Consider the following 19891-nt stretch of genomic DNA (forward strand, 5'->3'; position numbering starts at 1 on the left):
CTCACTCACATGCTGCTATTTTCCACTTGCTATGACGAGATTGTGATGTCCAGACTCTGCTCTTTTTGTGTCATCGTGAAGCTTCCCCTGGGGACTGTTAGCCAAAATAAATCCTTTTGCTTTTGGTTGAGTATTTTATTCCACCAACAGGAAGCAAACTACAACACCCTCTATTACTCTCCACTTTAGTTTGTATTTTTATTTATTTATCTGGTGTGTGGGGGTGTGCATGTGTGTGCATATGGGTGTGCCATGACATATGTGTGGTGGTCAAAGGACAACTTGTGTTGTTCCTCACCTTGTACCTTGTTTTGAGACAGGGTTTCTCATTTTCACTCACTGCTCCATTTGCAAACTTCCAGGAAATTCTCCCATCTCTGCTTCCCTTGTTGATGTACGTGCACTGAGATTCTGGATTTTATGTGGGGTCTAGGGATCTGAACACAGGTGCTCAGTATTGTACAAGCGTTTTATGTACTGAGCCTTTCTCCACTCCCCAGCCCTACACCCTATTTATTGTTTCAGGGATTCTCACTGGATACAAGGCTCACCCATTCAGCTAGCCTAGCCAGCCACCTTACTCCAGGGCCGTGACTGTCTCCTCCTAAGACTACAGGCATGCACCACCATCTCTGGTATTTACATGGGTTCTGGAGATACAAATCCATGTCTCATGCTTACATGGCAAGCATTTTTATCAACGGAGCATTCTCCCTGGCCTGAAAATAAAACATTTTGAATGCTAAAAAAATCTTATGACCATCATAAGTTCCAAGAAAATTATGAAAAAAATCACTAAAATACAAAAACAAAAACATTAAAGTTTATGTACATCTGAGTCATACTTTCCTTTCTGCATTTTTGTCTGCGTTCTCAAGAGAGCATCCCATTATATAACAAAGATGTTATAATATCAATGCAAGATCAGAAGTCTTTTCTATAGCCTGGTTGATTACATTTTTAATTTGGTGGAGTAAAAGTTTCTTAGGAATTATAACTGTTATGGATGGTGTCATATGATTTTTTTGGATGTGGTCATGTTTGGGAAAATATTTATTATTTTCTTCATATGTGAGTTTTGTGATTTGAAGGTTCCAGTATACTAGCTTTAGGCTACATGGCTTTGAGATGTGGTTCTCCCCAGAATTAGTATAGCAGGGAGGTATACTTCCAGGGAGACCTGCTCACTTCACAGTCAGATTCCCTGGGGGACCAGGATAGAGGAGGGAGGAGTCCCAGAAGTCTTTTCTCCATGAGGACAGCCATGTAACTGAACAACATCCTAAATCCTAACTAGATATCCTGAGGTTCCCCAGACCACTTGGTCCAGATATGTGAGGGGAGAAGAGCCTCTGATGCTGGAGTACAGAGAGCCTGTGGAATCTGGCATTTCTGAATCACGCCACATTGACCATGCGAATGTGCTCACACAAGGGCCCAGAGGCAGGCCTGCTCAAATGATGCACCTCTGATGGAGTGTGAGAAATACCTTGGTTGGCACCCTCGTGATTCCCAGAAGGTGAAGCATTTAACTGACAAGACAGGAAAGGCATGAGCAGAAAGTGACAGAAGAGAGTATAGAGAGGGACAGAAGAAAACACCAGTAGCCAGAAGCTGGTATCTGAATGGGAGAACCAGTACATAGATGGGCAGGTGCACTTTCTTCTAGTCAGCCTGTAACACAAAGCCACACATCAGCCAAATGAGTTTGTCATAAATGATTAACTTCTGGAGGAAGAAATCTTCTGACCTCTGCAGCTGAACAAACACAGAGCCTTGGTGACTCAAAGAGCCTAGGGCAATGTGCTCCAGCAGTACCCAGCACATCCTCACAAAAGTCCTGACACTCTTGTCACCGTAACCTCAGGGAAGCTTTAGCAATGGCCCCCACTTTACCTCAAGGAAAGAACTCGCATCCTGGGTTGTGGCTGAAGATCTCAAAGGTTGATCTCACCAGGCTTTGAAAACCCAGCTGATTTATGAAAAGGCTTCCAATATCTGGGAAGCCAGCAAAGCAAGTGAATGAAGGTAGCACAGTGGTGGTAGAACCTTGCAGTGATGCCATGTGCAGGTCCCAAGTCCCCATGCTCCTCTCCCCAGTCCTAGCCTGATGCCCCAGGCAGACGGGCTTAAGACACAGAATGCAGATTGGAGAGATGGCTTAGTGGTTAAGGCGCTTGCCTGCAAAGCTTTAGGACCCATGTTTGACTCTCCAGGTCCCACGTAAGCCAGACACACAGTGACAAAAGCATACAAGGTCACACATGCACACAAGGGGGTGCACATGTCTGGAGTTTTATTGCAGTGGCTGGAGGCCCCGGCACACCAATTCTCTTTCTCACTCTATCTATTTCCATCTCATTCTCACATAAAACAAAAGTCAGTCTGTTGGGCTTGCCTCAGAAAAAATTTAATTAATTAAAAAATATTTTTTAACAATACAGAATGCAAATGTGTGCCACATTAATTCCCACTTCCTCTTTCCAAGCAGTTGTCTATTCCCCAGGGAATTATTTCATTCAGATAAACCTTAGCTGGGACTTCAACAAATAAAATGCAAATGAGAATGGAGAAAAATTAAGTAGAAACAAAGACAAGATTTTTTTTTATTAACTCTAAATACCAGCCTGCCTGTACACACCCAAAGCAGCCTTGCAATGCTAGTGCCCTAGAATTAAAATGCAACTCGCCATTTGTTTTCTTTGCCATGACCTTGTTAACTTAAAATTAATGAGCTGATCAGCCCAGAGACCATGTCTTAAAGGGCATTCTCCCCTCCAAAGCAGGCCAGAATTCCATTAGAAAGCCTGTGCTTGGCTCAGGGTTATTAAAACAGCAAGTGTTCTCCCTTTAGGATCTGGGAAATAGGCACATGTTAATCACTGAGCCAGTCCCTCTGAGTGACGGGAGCTACCATGGAAGGCATGTTAAAGCACTGTTACAGCATTCGTTTCAGTTGTATCCATATGGATACATACTAAGTGTCATATACACGTGCTTCAGCTGAAGATCATAAATACAAGACCAACCTCAGTAAGACCCTGTCTCCAAAAAATTATTGTTAGCAAAATGTGTTCATGTAAAAATACCTTAGTAACATTTAGAACAGAATACTGGAAAATAAATAACATGCATCTCCACAAATTTACTTTTGATGTTTACATTTTTGCATACAAGTGCAAACACATAGACTATCCAAATTTTATATGTTGGTTGTCAGTCTTCCTGATTATTGTTAGGGTTCAAAACAGAGGCTCTGAAGCCATGGCTTTTCTTGATAGAGAGGCATGTATTTTGTAGATTCAGAGTGGCATGGCTTTAGGAAGGGTGGGAGTGGTGACAGGGCTGGGGATGGGGGGGAGTCAAAAGCCACCAGAGAGGTTGAGGAGACCTTTTTGCTTGGGCAGGATCACTGGCAGAGTGGCAGCTGGGCAGATGCATGGGAACTTCCACAGAGGAAGGGGGAAGAGGAGCTGGGGAAAGCCAGTCAGATCTGAATGGAGGGAAGCAGAGAGAGTGAAGGAAAAGAACAGGAGGGTTGTAGATAAGATAAGGTAAAAGGAGACAAAGGTGCACACGTGGACAGGGAAAGACACAGTGAGAGGCTGAAACAGAGAGAAATACAGAACATGTACTTATTTCACTGAAGAGCGGGAAAGAGAGTTGTGGCTGGGAGGAAGCATATACCACCTTCATGGTGGAGACTGCCCTCAAAGGGAGAGACAGGCTTTAGGGAAGGACCCAGGCTGGATAGATCCTTTGTTGAGCCCTTTGTAGAAAGGAGACCTTTGAAGCCTCAGTTTGGGCCCATTGGGAGCAGGAGGGGCTTTCAGAGCTTAATGATTATAAAAATAGCACCAGTTTATTATAAATTATGAGAATAGTACAGATAGTTACACATCAAATAGCCTACCTTCTAGGTAATATTTTAGATATCATTCTTTACATTTTTCTTTCCTTTTGAACCTAAACAAATAATCATGTTTGCATTCTTTTTTAAATTTTATTTATTAGTTTTGCGCTCCGTTGGTACCATTGTTAGCCTCCTCCACAAAAGATAAGGAGTAAAATCTGAATAGGTCTCTTTCTTTCCCGGATCCATGTTTGCCAGTTCTACTACTATAAGGTTCAGATCTGAGTCTGGTGAGCATCCTCTGAAGTCTCTAGGTTGCTGTGTCCCAGAGTAGTAAGTACTAGGGACACATGGTATTGGGCAGGAACAGAGACAGTTTATGAAAAGAGAAACCTTTCCAAGAGTGGGAATGAACTAATGAGCTAGGAAAAGGCATTTGCATGAAAGCTCTGGGCCATGACTCTCATGTCACTTTACAACATAGTCTTCACCTGCTTACAGTTAAGGCTTTTCCCATGGATGGGCTACTGTTATATGTACCCATCACTGGGAAGGTTTCTGGCCCTGTATTATCATCACCTTCTTTCATATGTTGACCTTGATGTCACCTTCTCCAAGCCCCTAGTCTGCCGCCCCAACTCACCTCAGCCCCAGCTGCCATCCTTAAAGTTATTTCATAGTTTTTTTGAGAGTTGAAGGGTGAAAATCAGTCATTCCTCTATAACTTTATCCATGTTGGTGAGGGGCATAGTCCGTGATTAAGACAGACCACAGAACTTTCTCCTACAGTATTTGTCTTTTTGTAAGGCAGTAGGTTTTGATTTTTTTATAGTAAAATTTGGCTGAAATCCTTGTTACATACGTTTGGTTTGAAATTGTCACATAGAAAGTTTTGTTGTTTCTGCTTTTTCCAGTTAGAATCTCTAGGCCAGGCTGACCTAGAACTCACTCTGTAGCCCAGGCTGGCCTCAAATTCGTAGTGATTCTTTTATCTCAGCATGGGTGTCAACAGAAAGAGAGGTACTGCCCAGCATGGTGGTGCACTCCTGGAATCACAGCACCCAGGAGTCATGAGGATCACAAGTTCAAAGCCAGCATTGGCTAAATGACAAGTTTAAGGCCAATGTGGCCTACATAAGACCTTGTCTTGAAGAACGAGAGACAGAGAGGAGGGAGGGAGAGAAACAGAAACAGAGAAGTGGGAAGAAAAGATAAAGAAGAAATAAAAGGTAGGAAAGGAAAGGAAAGGAAAGGAAAGGAAAGGAAAGGAAAGGAAAGGAAAGGAAAGGAAAGGAAAGGAAAGGAAAGGAAAAAGACTGGAGAGATGGCTCAGAGGTTAAAGGTGCTTTCCTCCAAGCCTATCAATTAGCTTTTGATTCTCCTCCATGCCCATATTAAAAAAAAAAGACAGGCTCAGAAGCTTGCAAGTAGCAAAACTATAACAAGAGAGACCCTTTCTCAACAACAAACAAAAAAATGGTGAAAGGAGAAAAGAAATAGTGCAAGGATATTTCTGACCTCTACACATATACATGGCATGCATGTACATGTACACACATATCATATGTATAAACACATATAAATATTTACAAATACACGCGCACAAATAACTAAATAAAAATTTTAAAAAGAGAAAAGAAAGGAGATTCTTGTGGACCCAAGGGTTGAAGTTGAGCTTAAGTGTACTTACAATAACCAAATATGTAATTCTGGTGGCTTCTGATACTACATCTCACATGGTTGCTAAAAGAATCTTTTGCAGGGCTAGAGAGATAGCTTAGCAGTTAGGGCACTTGCCTGTGAAGCCTAAGAACCCATGTTTGACTCTCCAGGTCCCACGTAAGTCAGACACACAAAGTGGCACAAGTGCGCAAGGTTGCACATGTGCACAAGGGGACACATACCTCTGGAGTTCAATCGCAATGGCTGAGGCCCTGGCACACCAGTATATTCTCTTCCTCTTTCTCTCTCTCTCTCTCATTCTCTCTCTCACATACATATTTTATAAAATGGAAAAAATAAAAGAGTCTTTTTATCAGTAAATGAGTTCAGAGGATGTAAGCAAATATTACAACCTTGTTGGTGAAATTCCCAGAAAATTACATGTTTATTTCTGAGAAAGAAGTTAAGCCATACTCTAAGGTCATGCTTAGGCATTAAGCATGGTCACTGCTATGAGCTTAATTGAAATATTTCTATATAAACTTAACAGCTTAACTGCTTAGCCATCTCTCCAGGCCATGTATTTATCTTAAAAAAAAAAAAAAAAAAGCTATCTGTTTCTGTCACTATCCATGTGCCTCTGGCCTGCAAGAACCTGGAAATTTCACCAGGTGCCATTCAAACTCCATCCATGCCTGTAAACAGGAATTCACATATTTCTTTTTTTCCCCCATATGTGTGCATATATATGTGTGAACAATGTGGTGTGTGTGTGTATGTGTGCATGTATGTTATGTTTGTGGTGTTTTTCATGTGGAGTACGCACATCTATGTGCCTGTTCCGAGCCCCATGCCCTCTCCTATGGCGGCTGTAGCTGAACATAGGGTATCCCACTCCATCACACACTCATTTTTATTTTAAGCCAACGTCTCTTACTGATATCAGAGCTTGCTATTTTATAGAAACTGGGAAGATTTCCTGGTCTGCTCCCCTTTGCAGGACTGGGGTTGCAAGCCCACATGGGTACTCTGAGCTGTGTATGAGATCTGGAGATTCAATTTCCAGTCCCCTCAATAGTCATTTTTGTGCAGGAAGTGATGCACTGTAACTACTGAGCCATCTCTCCATCCTTGGAGTATACTTATTTCTACCACAGAATATGTACACTCATATTCTCAGACAGTGCTTGTGTGTATGTCCCTAGCTGGACTGTAATCTGATGGTCAGGGATCAATTTCAGGATGTGACGATTCATAGCCACACAACAGTTCCAGCATGAGGAGATCCTGAATGTATTGCTGAATATCTGAGCCAGTAAGAGAGCAAATGTTCAGTTCTAGGATCCCACTCGAGGGCAGATTTTCTTAATCATTTAATGACAGAACAAAACAAACAAATAAAATCTAAGAAGACTATCCTAAAAGCAGATATACAGCAAATACTTTGTACCCTATATACTTTTCCAAAACCTACTTATTAGAAAATAATTGCTAGAGGCAAGGGAGTCATTTTCTGCAGTGGTATAGCCACTGGTAAGTAAGTTGCTCAGGCTCTAGAAGATAACCCTTCACCATGCTCATGCAGGTAACCCTGAGTAAACTCAGTGAAAAGAATGACATAGGAGGGAGACTAGTTGGGAAGAAGAAGGGGTTCAGAGAGAGTGGGAGGGGATGAAAGTGTAAAGGGAGTAAACATGATCAAAATACATTATGTACATTTATTAAATTGTCAAAGAAGAAAGGGAGGAAGAAAGGAAAGAAGAATGGCAAAAAGAAGGGAAGGAATGAAGGAAGGAGTTGCCACAGTGGAAACCAGAGGCATGAACTTTCAGTCAATTCATGCTTAGCACCTGCAGAAGGACTTTATTTGAAGTTCTAGGATTAGCAATTTTGGAAACACAGGTTTTGGCTGCCCTAGGTCAGTGTTCTGGGAAAGGCAGGAGTATGCACCTATGTAAAGTATGTTGAAAAGAAACAGGAATAACACAATTAATCAAGAAAAGAAGCATAAACAGAAGGGGAAAGTCCATGAAACATATTTGCATCCTAAGGCTCTGAACACAGTGTAACTCTCTGGTAGGGGCAGATTCTTGCAGTCAAGGGTTACGTGTAACCATTGCTCATATTCTAGGCAGCAGCTGCATTATGTGTGGCTCTGTCCCCCAAAGGCCTCCTGATTCCAGTTCATTTCTTTTTTAACATTTTATTGACAACGTCCATAAATATAGACAATATATTATGGTCACAATCCCCTCCTACCACCTTTCCTTTTTCCGTCTACCAAATCTCTCCTGCACGGTTTCTGGAGGTGGGTTATTAATTTTTCCCCATTTGATATTGTACTATTCAGTGCTTTTTAATATATTCATTAATTTGTCTGTCCAGTGAACAAGACTATCAAATTCTAGAGTATTTTCTCACTCTAAAAAGAAACCCACACAAACTAGAATTCATTGCCCCAGTCCCCGGCAATACTTTCTGGGCTTTGTGAGTTGGTTATTAAACTTAGAGCACATCATGTCTGTAATTGTAATAAATCATTTGTCTCCCCCTCACCAAATATCTTGATTTGTTAAGGACCTCCAGGCCTCCTAAAACCCAGCGTTTCTATTGCAAAATTCATATACTTTAAAAGAAGCTATTTCAATTCTTGCTTATTTCCAAGTATCCATCACAGGATAAAATGAAAAATGTCATGCATAGAAAATACGAAACTAATAAATCTTTTAAAAACCTAGAGTGCTTTCTGCTGGATTAGTATATGGGATTTGTTTTTGCATGAGACAAATGGACACTTGTCTATTTTTAGATTAGATCACACACTTCCTGGGACCCACAGGAAGCCCTGGCTTCTCTTACTACTGAGCACACACATGGAGCCAGAGACTTTGTGAAAAGGGGAAAGAATAAAGACGGGAATGAATTAGTTATTTACTCTTCAGAACACTGATGCAACCTTATCTGAAAGATGCCCAAGAGTTTTATGAAAAAAATTCACCAGGACTCTAGGGAGATGGTTCAGTGGATAAAGTGCTTGTCACACAAGTTTGAGGACCTGAGTTCAGATCCCCAGAATCCATGTAAGTGCAGAGAGTGGTAGTAACTAATTTCAGAGTTTGGGAGGCAAAGACAGGAGGATCCCCAAAAAGACCTGGGTAGCTACTAGCCAAATCAATGAGCTCCAGGTTCAATGAGAGACCCTGTCTCAATAAGTGAGGTGGAGAGAATAAAGGAGAAACCTGATGTTGGCCTCTGACCCCTACATGCATGTACACCCATACACATATGAAAACACATACCACACACATACAAAAGAAGCTCACCAGAAGTGCACAAAAATATATGTGTGTTAAAAGGCTTATATACATCCCATATTCATGTGACTGCACTATGACATGTATGAGTTCCTAAAAACTCCATATCCCCAGAAAAGTCCCCTAGATATGAGCTTCTAGACACCACATATATATTGTTCATCCTGCTAACCTTCTCTAGTTACACTTGTTTTCAGCCCTTTATATTGCTAATGTGCTTTATTCAAAGTGTGGTCCACCAGCAACAGCATCCCCTGGGAGCTGGTCAGAAACACAGAGCCTGGGCCACTGACTAAATCTACAGACCCCCACATGCGTTTTATCAACATTGCTAGGTGGTTCACATGTGCATTAAGATTTGAAAAGTGTTGCACTAAAACCACTGGAGAACCCTTTAGTAGGTATCTGTTCTCAGGCAGGACTCAAATGATCCCAACCAGAGTCTCAATGTCTTAGGAATCTTCATTTTATTTTAACCAAGTTTGAGAATAAAAGACTAATCCTTTACCCTTTTGGAACCATTCCAATTACAGAAAATCAAATGGTACACAAGGGAAACTTTTATTTAAAATAATGGCTGTTCTTTATGAAAGTAGTCCATGATTATTACAGGGAATCTAGAAAAGTATAATGACTATTAAAATTAATTGAATTTCCACCTGAGTATTCCACAGTTACTATTGTAGTACTTTATTTATTTTTTGGATTTTCAAGATAGGGTCTCAGTCGCGCTAGCCCAGGCTGACCTGGAATTCACTATGTAGTCTCAGGGTGGCCTCAAACTCACAGCGATCCTCCTACCTCTGCCTCCCAAGTGCTAGGATTAAAGGTGTGGGCCACCACACCCGGTCTTACTGTACTTTTCTCTTATGCAAGTATTGAGTGTAGTTTCCTGTAATATTCTTTGCTACAAAACTGAGGGCATAAAGTAAATACAATCTTTATTTTTTGCATGGTATGATTATTTTCATGCCCCTGAAATTTTTCATTATGATTTAATGATCATATGTTCTTACATGACCAAATCATATTTTATAGAAATGCCCTTATCTTCCTGCCTCAGCTTTCTCAAGTGTTAGGTTTAGAGGCTTGCACCACCACACTAGACTAGTATTTGTTGTTGTTGTTTTGAGCCAGGGTTTCATCTAGCCCAGATTGACCTAAAACTCACTCTGGAGCACATGCTGGTCTTGAACTCATGGTCATAGTTCTACCTCAGCCTCTCTGAGTCATGGCATTAAACTCAGGTCCTCATGCTTGCAAGGCAAGCACTTTACCAACTGAACTATGTCCCCAGCCCAAGGTTCTCTTTTATTATTTTACTTTCTGAATTTCCATTTCCCAACCAAAGAGCTGCCAGGTAGCATGTGTCACCTGTTTGTAGCACATTGGATGTTCATCAAGGCACCAAACTGAAGACACTGTATATTCCTCACATGACTTGATCATATTTGGGAAGAAACTAGAGTATACATAACTTTCAGATGTTGTCTGAGGTCTCTTAAATGACAGTTAAACTGTACCGTTAACTTGACAGGATTTAGCATCACGAAGGAGGTAATCTCTGAACACATCTGTGAGGGATTTGCTAGATTAGATTACTTGAGGTGGGAGGATCCACTTAACTGTGGGCAGCACCATCCACAGGCTGGGTTCCCAGACTACATAAAAAGGAGAGAGCTAGCTGAGCCCTGTTCTGCTCTGCTCATTGTGCTGAATGTGACCAGCTCCTGCCAAGCATGCCTCACTATATGTGGGATTTCTTTTGGAGCATATTCTGTTGTTCCATGTAGCCCAAGTAAAGAACAGTTTCTATTCTTCTCCACACTGGCTCCTGTCATATGTTAATCTTGATGCCCATCTCTCTCTCCATTCCTTCCTGGCTGCCACAGCACCATGCCTGGTTTATGCTGGAGAACTAACCCGGGGCTTTGTGCATGCAGGCAAGCACTCTACCAATGGAGCCGCATCCCCAATCCTAGAATGCCATTATGAACTAGCTCTGAAAGTCACACTCTGCTTTTAACTCTGACCACACTCACCGGTGCTGATCCTAGAAGGAGAAAACTGCACTGTGAGAACACTCCCAGGCAGTGATCATCAGGGGCCGTCTTAGAAGCTGGCTCATACTCTGGTTTTGTTATGTTCTAGGAAGGCTATCTATCCTGGATACCATTTCTCATCCTCCACTGTCTCAGGCAAAGTTCCTTCATATAAGTAATGAAGGTTGTCTCCAAGTTTCAGAAGAGACATTTATTGAAATGATATTGCGAAGAGACTGGCAAGCCAAAGACACTGATGTTGGCCTGAAGAAAAAAAATTCCCAACCCAGTGGCACCATCAGTCAGCCTGCCCCACAGAGCATCTCCAGCCACTGGCCACAACCCACTTGTGCACTTGTAGGAGACAGGGGTTTTTTTCTTGTTTTTTTTTTTTTGAGGTAGGGTCTCACTCTAGTCCAGGCTGACCTGGAATTAACTATGTAGTCTCAGGGTGGCGATCCTCCTACTTCTGCCTCCCGAGTGCTGAGATTAAAGGCATGTGCCACCATGCCTGGCTTAGGAGACAGGTTTTGTTGAGTCATGAACATAGTCTTACAACCACTGCTTGAAAAAAAAAAAAAACTTCAGCAGCCTCCTCCTACTCAACAAAACTAATACAGGATTGCACCAGGTCTCTTTCCCAAGCTGTTCACTTCTGAGCAGACGGTTGGTATGAATGTGTCTGATGCATCACATTTCTGCATCCCACCTGCAAAAGAAGCTAGAAGCATCCATTTTCTGAATTCTACTTTGATGGGGCAAGAAGTAAAATGCTGGAACTATCTTCAACATGATAAAGGCTTTCAAAAAATGGAGGGCATCCAGAAAGAATGGCAAAAGGTCCACAATATGCACTTCCTTTTTTCTTTTGTGTACATGTATGTGTGTGGTGTGCATGCATGTATGTGTGTTTTTGTGTGTGTGGGTACATGTATGTATATGTGTGCACATGTGTGGGGGAGCTATAGGTTGACATTGAGTGTCTTCTCCATCACTTTCCATGTTATTTATTAATAGGGTCTCACTTAGAACACAAAGCTCACCGGTTCAGCTAGTCTAGCTAGCTAGCTCCCCTTGAGGAGTCCTTGTCTCTGTCTCCTGAGTGTTGCTATTATGGGCAGGACATCATGCTTGCCCAGAATTCACATGGATACTAGGGATCTGAACACAGGTCCTCACACTTGCCCCAGCAACCACTTTCCACAAGGCCATCTCCCCAGCCCTCTAATTCCTTCTTCTTCTTTTTCTTCCTTTTTTTTAGAGAGAAAGAAAAAAACTTGGTATACCAGGGCCTCAGCCAGTGAAATTGAATTGCAAATGCTTGTGCCTCCTAGTGGGCAAGTGCAACCTTGCACTTGCCTCACCTTTGTGTGTCTGGCTTATGTAGGATCTGGAGAGCCAAACATGGATTCTTAGGCTTCACAGGCAAGCATGTTAACTGCTAAGCCATCTTTCCAGCCCTCTGTTGCCTTCTTAACCTTTGTCATTCCACTAACAATGCTTCTTCTGAGGGGGCAAACAGACCTCAGATCACTGGTGCATTCTTGGGCCTACCTAGAAAAATTGAAGTGGTCTTTGGTCAGCATATTAGGTCATTTTCTCTAGATGTAGACCTTGAAGAAACAATTCATGCCTGGATGATCTGTTAAGAAGATTTTTCCAGGAAAGTCAGATCAGAATGAGGAAAATAAGATAAAGAGAAAGAAGCTGATAAGGGCAGGGCTCAATTTCCAAGCAAGTGCAATGGAGTAGATTCAGTCAAATTTCACAGGGGATCTCTGAACAGGGAATTAGACAACAGAGTGGTCTTTCCTTGAGGCCAGGGAGCAGAGGGAGGGAGACATGAACCATAAAGCTTGCTTCTCCCACTAAAGGAAAGTGACGGAGATTACTGTATTTATATTCTCAGAGACAATAGTAAGTTTTCATGGAAAGCATTCCATTAGTGTTAAATGAATGACTGAAAGAATATTCAGTGGAAGTGGAAGGTCTTATTAAGCAAAATGACATAATATAAAATTATAATGCAATAAATAACTAAGCTTCATAAAGTTTAAAGGCTTTCATATGATAAAATGTGAACAACTTAAATGTTAAAGTCTTTGGAATATATATAACAACCTTAAGATGATTCATGAGTCACCTCATGAAATGACTGATCTTATACAAATAAAAGGATTCCGTATTATAAAAGGTAAAATGGGGGCTGGAGAGATGGTTTAGCAGTTAAGCGCTTGCCTGTGAAGCCTAAGGACCTCGGTTCGAGGCTCAATTCCCCAGGACCCACATGCACAAGGGGGCACACGCGTACGTCTGGAGTTCGTTTGCAGTGGCTGGAAGCCCTATCATGCCCATTCTCTCTGTCTACCTGCCTATTTCTGTATCTCTCTCTCTCAAATAAATGAATAAAAATAAAATATTTTTTGAAAAAGGTAAAATGGAATCTGGAATTCCCGCATTAGGAGAAAAAGATTAGTGCTAAAGATAACAAGAAAGGCTGAGGCAGGATTGTGAATTCAAGACCAATCTAGAAGATATAACAGGACCCTATTTAAAAGGTGGGAGAGCTAGTGAGGTGAGTCACGGGTGAAAGCACTTGCTGCTCAGGCATGAGGGTCCGAGTTTGGATCCCCAGAACACATGCAAAGACAGATAGGTAGTGTGTGTGTCTGCAATCCCAGCATGTCTGTGATGAGAGAGGGTGGGTCAGAGATAGGAGAATCTCCAGAAACTTGTGTGACTGTCAGCCTGGTGAACACAGCAGTGAACAAGAGATCCTGCCACAGAACAAGATGAACAGAGTGAGGACTGCTCCTCTGCTGTCCGCACACATGCACACATGCACATACACACATAATGTTTTAAACAATCTTTTAAAATGTTCATTAGCTCCAAATAAGCAATGGTGATTTGCAGTGTTAGTGCTAAATATCCACTAAACATTGGCATTATTCTCCCTGCTCCCCATATTCCAACCCAACAGTACCTACTTGTACCCACAGGAAAGTCTGCACATTCTCCCAAGAAAGGTGCACATCACCAGTCTTCTACCTGGGAGGGAAGTAATGGTTTCTTATTAGTCCTTGTATCCAAGAACAAAATGATTCTTACCACAGTGTAGACCCAACGTGGGAAGGAAAGGACAATAACTAAATAATGAAGGCTTGAAGCAGGTTAGAGGAGATAAGAAGACCACCATGGAGGCACTGAGCCTCTCTACCAGTAATCCATAACAACATAGGGAATAGAGGTGCTGGCCCTCCTTACCAGTGACCCATGGCAATGATCAGGGCCCAAAGCAGATGGTTAAGAATGTGAGATTTGAAAGGAGTGAAGAATGTACACAGTGGTCATATAACACAGAGAGGGGACGAGTCTTCTAGGGAAGTTTAACAAGGTCCTTGAATGTCATTAAATATTGCTTTGAGATCATGAAGCCAAAGGAAGAACCTATCAACCTAAGTATGTGGTACTGTCCAGCAATGATCAGCTCAAGCAAGGGCCCTGAGGAGGTGAAGATTTGGATTTCACCGTGGCTGCTGAATGAGTGAGCCCCAGGAGAAAGGACTTGCAGAACCATGGCCTGTGAAAGGGGAGGTTATGGTGATGGGCCATGCTCTCTAACCTGGGAAAGAAAAGAACTGGAAACACAATAAAGTACCTGATAGTGAGAATGTGTTAGGACCAAAGGATGAGAGGATGGTTGAAGTTGGTCATAGACAGCTCCACAATGCTGCGACAAACATCCAGCCAGACACTGGTTATGAGAGAAATGGGATTTATTTTAGGCTTACAGATCCAGGGGACATTCCATCAGTGCTGGAAGAAGCTGGCTCCCATTCATAAATCCAAGCAGAGAGACACCACCAAGAAGCTAGCACCACCAAAAAGTAGCAAGCAGGGACCCCAACAGAGCTCAGAACCTCTCTGCATACCTTTGGGATAGAATTAAGATTTGCCCCCAAACACACCTTCAGGCTGGACTCCTGGATCTACCCTCAGTGACCCCTCCCTCAGCCAGGTGGTTGGATACCCAAGTTACAAACTTTACTAAAACACCTGAGTCTATGGAGGACACACATTCAAACTACCACAGGGAGGTTGAAGGATTAGAGGTGGTGACCACATAACTGGGTACTGAAGTGAGTTTTCAGAGCTCATCAATCAATGATGAGAAAATATTCATAATGTGACCATGGCAATTAGTGGGTTAGATGGTGATGAAAGAAAATACTTAAAGTAAACTAAAGAGTGAAACTTTAACGTGCAAGATGAAATCTCCATGTAGGAATCTCAAAGAATGGAGTGGAGGTATGAATTTTGAGTGAGCGAGCAATTAAATACATTTGGGATATATGGGGTGTTTGGTCCTCTCACCTATTCTATGTAGTATGGGGTGTTTATCTCCACTTTACAGAAGAGAGTATCTTTTGGTGGGGTGTGTGTCTGTGTTTGACTGTGCACAAGCCACAGTGTGTATGGAAGTCAGAGAACAGCCTCCCAGTGCTGGTCCTTACCATCTACCTATTTTGAGATAGTTGTCTTATTGTACATCACTCAGTTTGCCAGACTAACTGGTGCTAAAGCTTCTAGCAGATTCTCCTGTCTCCACCTCCTTTCTTGCCTTAGGCATGCTGGCTCTACAGACCCCCAGCACAACATCCAGTTTTACATGGGTATTGGAGATCTGACTCGGGTACTCGTGTTTGCATGACAAACACTTTATCCAGAGCTACCTCCCACCACAAAGATGTCTTGCATAATTATGTAAAGTCACTCAGAGAGTGAGGGGTTGAACTGAAATCTGAATTAATGCCCCTCTTGGTCTGAAACTTATTAAAGTCTTCCTATGGGGATGAATTCTAGTTCTCACTTGATGAAACTATGCAGACTTGAATCAAGATGTGATCCATGTCATTCTCAGTGAATTCTTTTTTTTGTTTGTTTGTTTGCTTGCTTTGTTTTGCTTTTCAAGGTAGGGTCTTCTTGCTCTAACCCAGGCTGACCTGGAATTCACTCTGTAGCCTCAGACTGGCCTTGATCTCACCTCCTACCTCTGCCTCCCAAGTGCTGGGATTAAAGGTGTGCCCCACTACACCCAGCTCCATTCTCAGTAAATTCTAACAGAAGACCTAACAGGGAACTCCTTTTTTAAAATTTTTTTAATTTTTTTTAACTTTATTTTGTATATTTATTTGAGAGAGAGAAGCAGAGTGAGGAAGAGAGAGAATGGGCGCATCAGGGCCCCCAGCCACTACAAAAGAACGCTAGATGCATGCACTCCCTGGTGCATATGGCTTACATGGGTCCTGGGGAATCAAACCAAGGTTCTTTGGCTTTGCAGGCAAACACCTTAACCATACCATCTCTAAGCCATCTCTCCAGCCCTAAACATTGGGAACTCTTAATATCTTAAATACTATTAATTTCTAGATGCTTTTAAAAAACGTGTGTGTGTTTGTGTGTGTGTGTGTGTGTGTGTGTGTGTGTGTGTACAAATGATATATGTTTTTGAGTGCTGGCATGCCCTTGCCTTGGCATGTAGATGGAGGTCATAAGACAACTCTTTGGATGTCATTCTTTGCACCCCACCTTGTTTGAGGTAGGGTCTCTTTGTTGTTTTGCTGTTACATTTGCTAGAGTAACTGGCTTTTGAGCTTCCGATTGTCCTATCTCAGCTTCCCATCTCATTTTAGTACACTGGGATTAGAGATGCATCTGGCTTTTCCATGGATGTTGTGCTATCAGAACTGTAGTATTCATGCTGGCATTGCAAAGGCTTTATTCACTAAGCCATCTATCTTCCCAGCCCCCTTTTGTCTTGTTGAGACAGGATCTCACAGGCTGGCCTTGAACTTAAGGCAATTTGACTGTCTCACCCTCCCCAATGTATGTCTTCATAACTAACAGGTGAATGAAATCCACTTTGCTCAGGAGTCTGCTCCAAGTTGTACTTGGCACATGACTTTGTGAATGGCTATCTGCCCCTCAGACCCAGGAACAGCCTCTCAGTGGAACTATGAGTGTTGCCTGCTCTAAACCTCTAGTCAAAGCTTGTCATAACCCAAGATCCATAATAAGACCATTCCCATGGCTGTCGTGAGAAACCAGAGGGTCAAGGACCTGCTGCCAAGAAGGAAGTTCAAGGTTTTGAGTGCTCAAATGCGAGACAATAGAAGACCTTCACCACCGAGGTGGCTCAAAGGCAGGAAAGGAGCTGGTCAGCCCTGGCTTTTTCATGAAATGAGTCTGGACAAGGAGGTGTGTTCCTACATTTTCCTGCTTCACAATAGTTGGGGAAAGATGATGAGGTGGGCTGGCTAGAGGAGAGGCAGAGAATTGGGAAATGACTTTCTTCTCCCTAAGACTCACTTCAGGAATAATTGATAGAGGCTCATCAGCATCATTAAACATTGTGTTAAGCATCCTTTGGCTGGAAGACATCAGCTTTCTAAAATGAGGCCTATTAAGACAAGTGGCAGTGTAAGGCTTCATAAATTATGAATTTCCTAGTCATGGGTGAATACAGATAACCCTGTAATCAGGAGACAGCTGACAATTAGAAGCGACTCTTGTGATTCTATTAACAACCTGAGGAAATTAGGTTTTGATGTGGATTTTTGTCTGAATGCCACAGGACCCTTTAAAACTAGGAAAAAAGAATGATATTCCCAATGCATAAAACATCCTTTCCAGATCTGAGTAGAGCTCTGTTCACTATGGTTAAAGATGAATACATCAAAAGGCAATGCCCCACCACATGCCAGTGGGAATAACTGCCATTGACTTGCTCCAGAAGGAGGATGGGGCAGAGAGCTTCCATTGCTGAAATCTGATCTTTCCCCACTACCAACACAGGCTCCTGCTCAAAGCAGGAAGGAAAATTGGACATTCTCTATACTGGGTCCTGTGCCACTGAGTTTCCAGCTCTACTAAGATGCCAGACAGAAGCAGAATGTGTCCCCAACTTCCATCCCCAACAAGACAGCTGTTTTAATAAAAATCTGTGAAATGTGGTCCACATCTGTAGTGATCTGATTCAGGTGTCTCCCATAAACTTAGGTGTTCTCAATGCTAGCTTTCCAGCTGATGGAGATTTGGGAATTAATGCCCCCTGGAGGGAATGTATTGTTGGGGGCAGGCCTACAGGTGTTATAATCAGTTTCCCCAAGCCTGGCACACTCTCCTGTTGCTATGGTCCAACCTTAGGTTGGCCAGAGAGTGATGTCCGCCTGCTCATGCCATCATTTTCCCTGCCATCATGAAGCTTCCCCTGGAACCTGTAAGCCAAAATAAACCTTTTTTGCCCACAAGCTGCTCTTAGTTGGATAATTTCTACCAGCAATGCAATCCTGACTGTAACAATATCCCAGACAAAAGATGTCACCTAGTGTTGCAGTCCGGTTCGCATTGCTGGTAGAAATCACCCAACCAAGAGCAGCTTCTGGGAAAAAGAGATTTATTTTGGCTTACAGGCTTGAGGGGAAGCTCCACGATGGCAGGGAAAAACGATGGCATGAGCAGAGGGTGGACATCACCCCTGGCCAACATAAGATGGACCACAGCAACAGAAGGGTGTGCCAAACACTGGCATGGGGAACCTGGCTATAAAGCCCTTAAGCCCGCCCCCAACAATACACTCCCTCCAGGAGGCATTAATTCCCAAATATCCATCAGCTGGGAACCTAGCATTCAGAACACCTAAGTTTATGGGGGACACCTGAATCAAACCACCACATTCCGCCCCTGGCCCCCATAAACTGATAATCATACATGATGTAAAATGCAATGCATTCATCTCATTTTAAAAGTCCCCATAGTTTTTAATCAATCTCAATGATGTTCATACATCCCCATAGTTCAAGATCTTTTAACTGAGCCATAATACCAAAATATAACCTCAAAAAAACCAGAATGGCACAGAATAAATATTCACACTGCAATAGATGGCATTGGGTATAGCAAAGAAACATTCAACCAATACACGATTTAAAACAACCAGGGCAAACATCAAACTCTGTAGCTTCAAGTCCAGCAACTCTAGCCAGTGACAAGTCTTCAAGTCCGATAATTCTAACCAGCAACAAGTCTCTGGCATTCCAATTCCACCCCTCCAGCTAGGCTACTCACAGTCCTGGGAAACTTCATCGGGGCCGGCAGCTCCTCGGCAGCCATCTCATGGTCCCGGCATCTCCACTGGGTCTCCACTGCAAGCCACGGTTCATCCTCATGGCCCCACGGGGTCTCTATGCAGGCAAACCAGCAAACCCGCTTCACACTGCCCATGGCCATTTCCAAAACACAAGACCGTGTTGCAAACTCAATGACCCTCTTTCCAGCATTTCTTATACTCCACGATACCAGGTAGGGTGCCAATTTGTTAATCCAGGGGGTAATAAAGCAGACTTTGAAGAACAGGACACTCCTTGAGCACTCAGGCCCCTTCAAAAGAGTCGACATTCTTCCTGTTGCCCCAGCACAGGTCAGCTAGCCCAGTCTCAAAGGTTGTAATCTCTCAGTTGCAGCTGAATGGGCAACAGTTCACCCAAAGATTTTCCTTTCTGTGCCATATCCCTCTGCACACACCAGTTCATTTCTACGCTAAGCAACCCTGCACAACTTCTCAGGACATGGGCACAAGAGCAAGCATCTCACACAAACTGCTAGCCCAGTCCAGGAACAGCTCTTTCTCACCCTCATAAGCCAAACCTCACAGTCCATAGTTGTTACTGCCTTCAGGTCTTTCAGCTCTGACCAGGATAGACCATCAAGCTGTACTTACAGCACTGCTAAGCATCTCTTAGGCCAAGGTTTCAAATCCTCCCACATTCCTCTTGAAAATCAGCTCCAAAAGGCCGAAGCCACAAATCAGGTGTCCAGCAGCAACCCCACTCCCGGTACCACTTTACTGTTGCAGTCCGGTTCGCATTGCTGGTAGAAATCACCCAACCAAGAGCAGCTTCTGGGAAAAACAGATTTATTTTGGCTTACAGGCTCGAGGGGAAGCTCCACGATGGCAG

The 19891-nt window shown here is 42.9% G+C and overlaps 1 protein-coding gene across 1 annotated transcript in view; it reads left to right on the forward strand.

Moving 5' to 3' along the window:
* Window positions 1-19891, forward strand: part of LOC101599455 (heterogeneous nuclear ribonucleoprotein D-like) — a 121755-nt gene that overhangs the window by 66078 nt on the left and 35786 nt on the right. The window lies entirely within an intron of this gene.

This window comes from Jaculus jaculus, chromosome 2 (genome assembly GCF_020740685.1).
Source record: "Jaculus jaculus isolate mJacJac1 chromosome 2, mJacJac1.mat.Y.cur, whole genome shotgun sequence".
NCBI classification, from domain to species: domain Eukaryota; kingdom Metazoa; phylum Chordata; class Mammalia; order Rodentia; family Dipodidae; genus Jaculus; species Jaculus jaculus.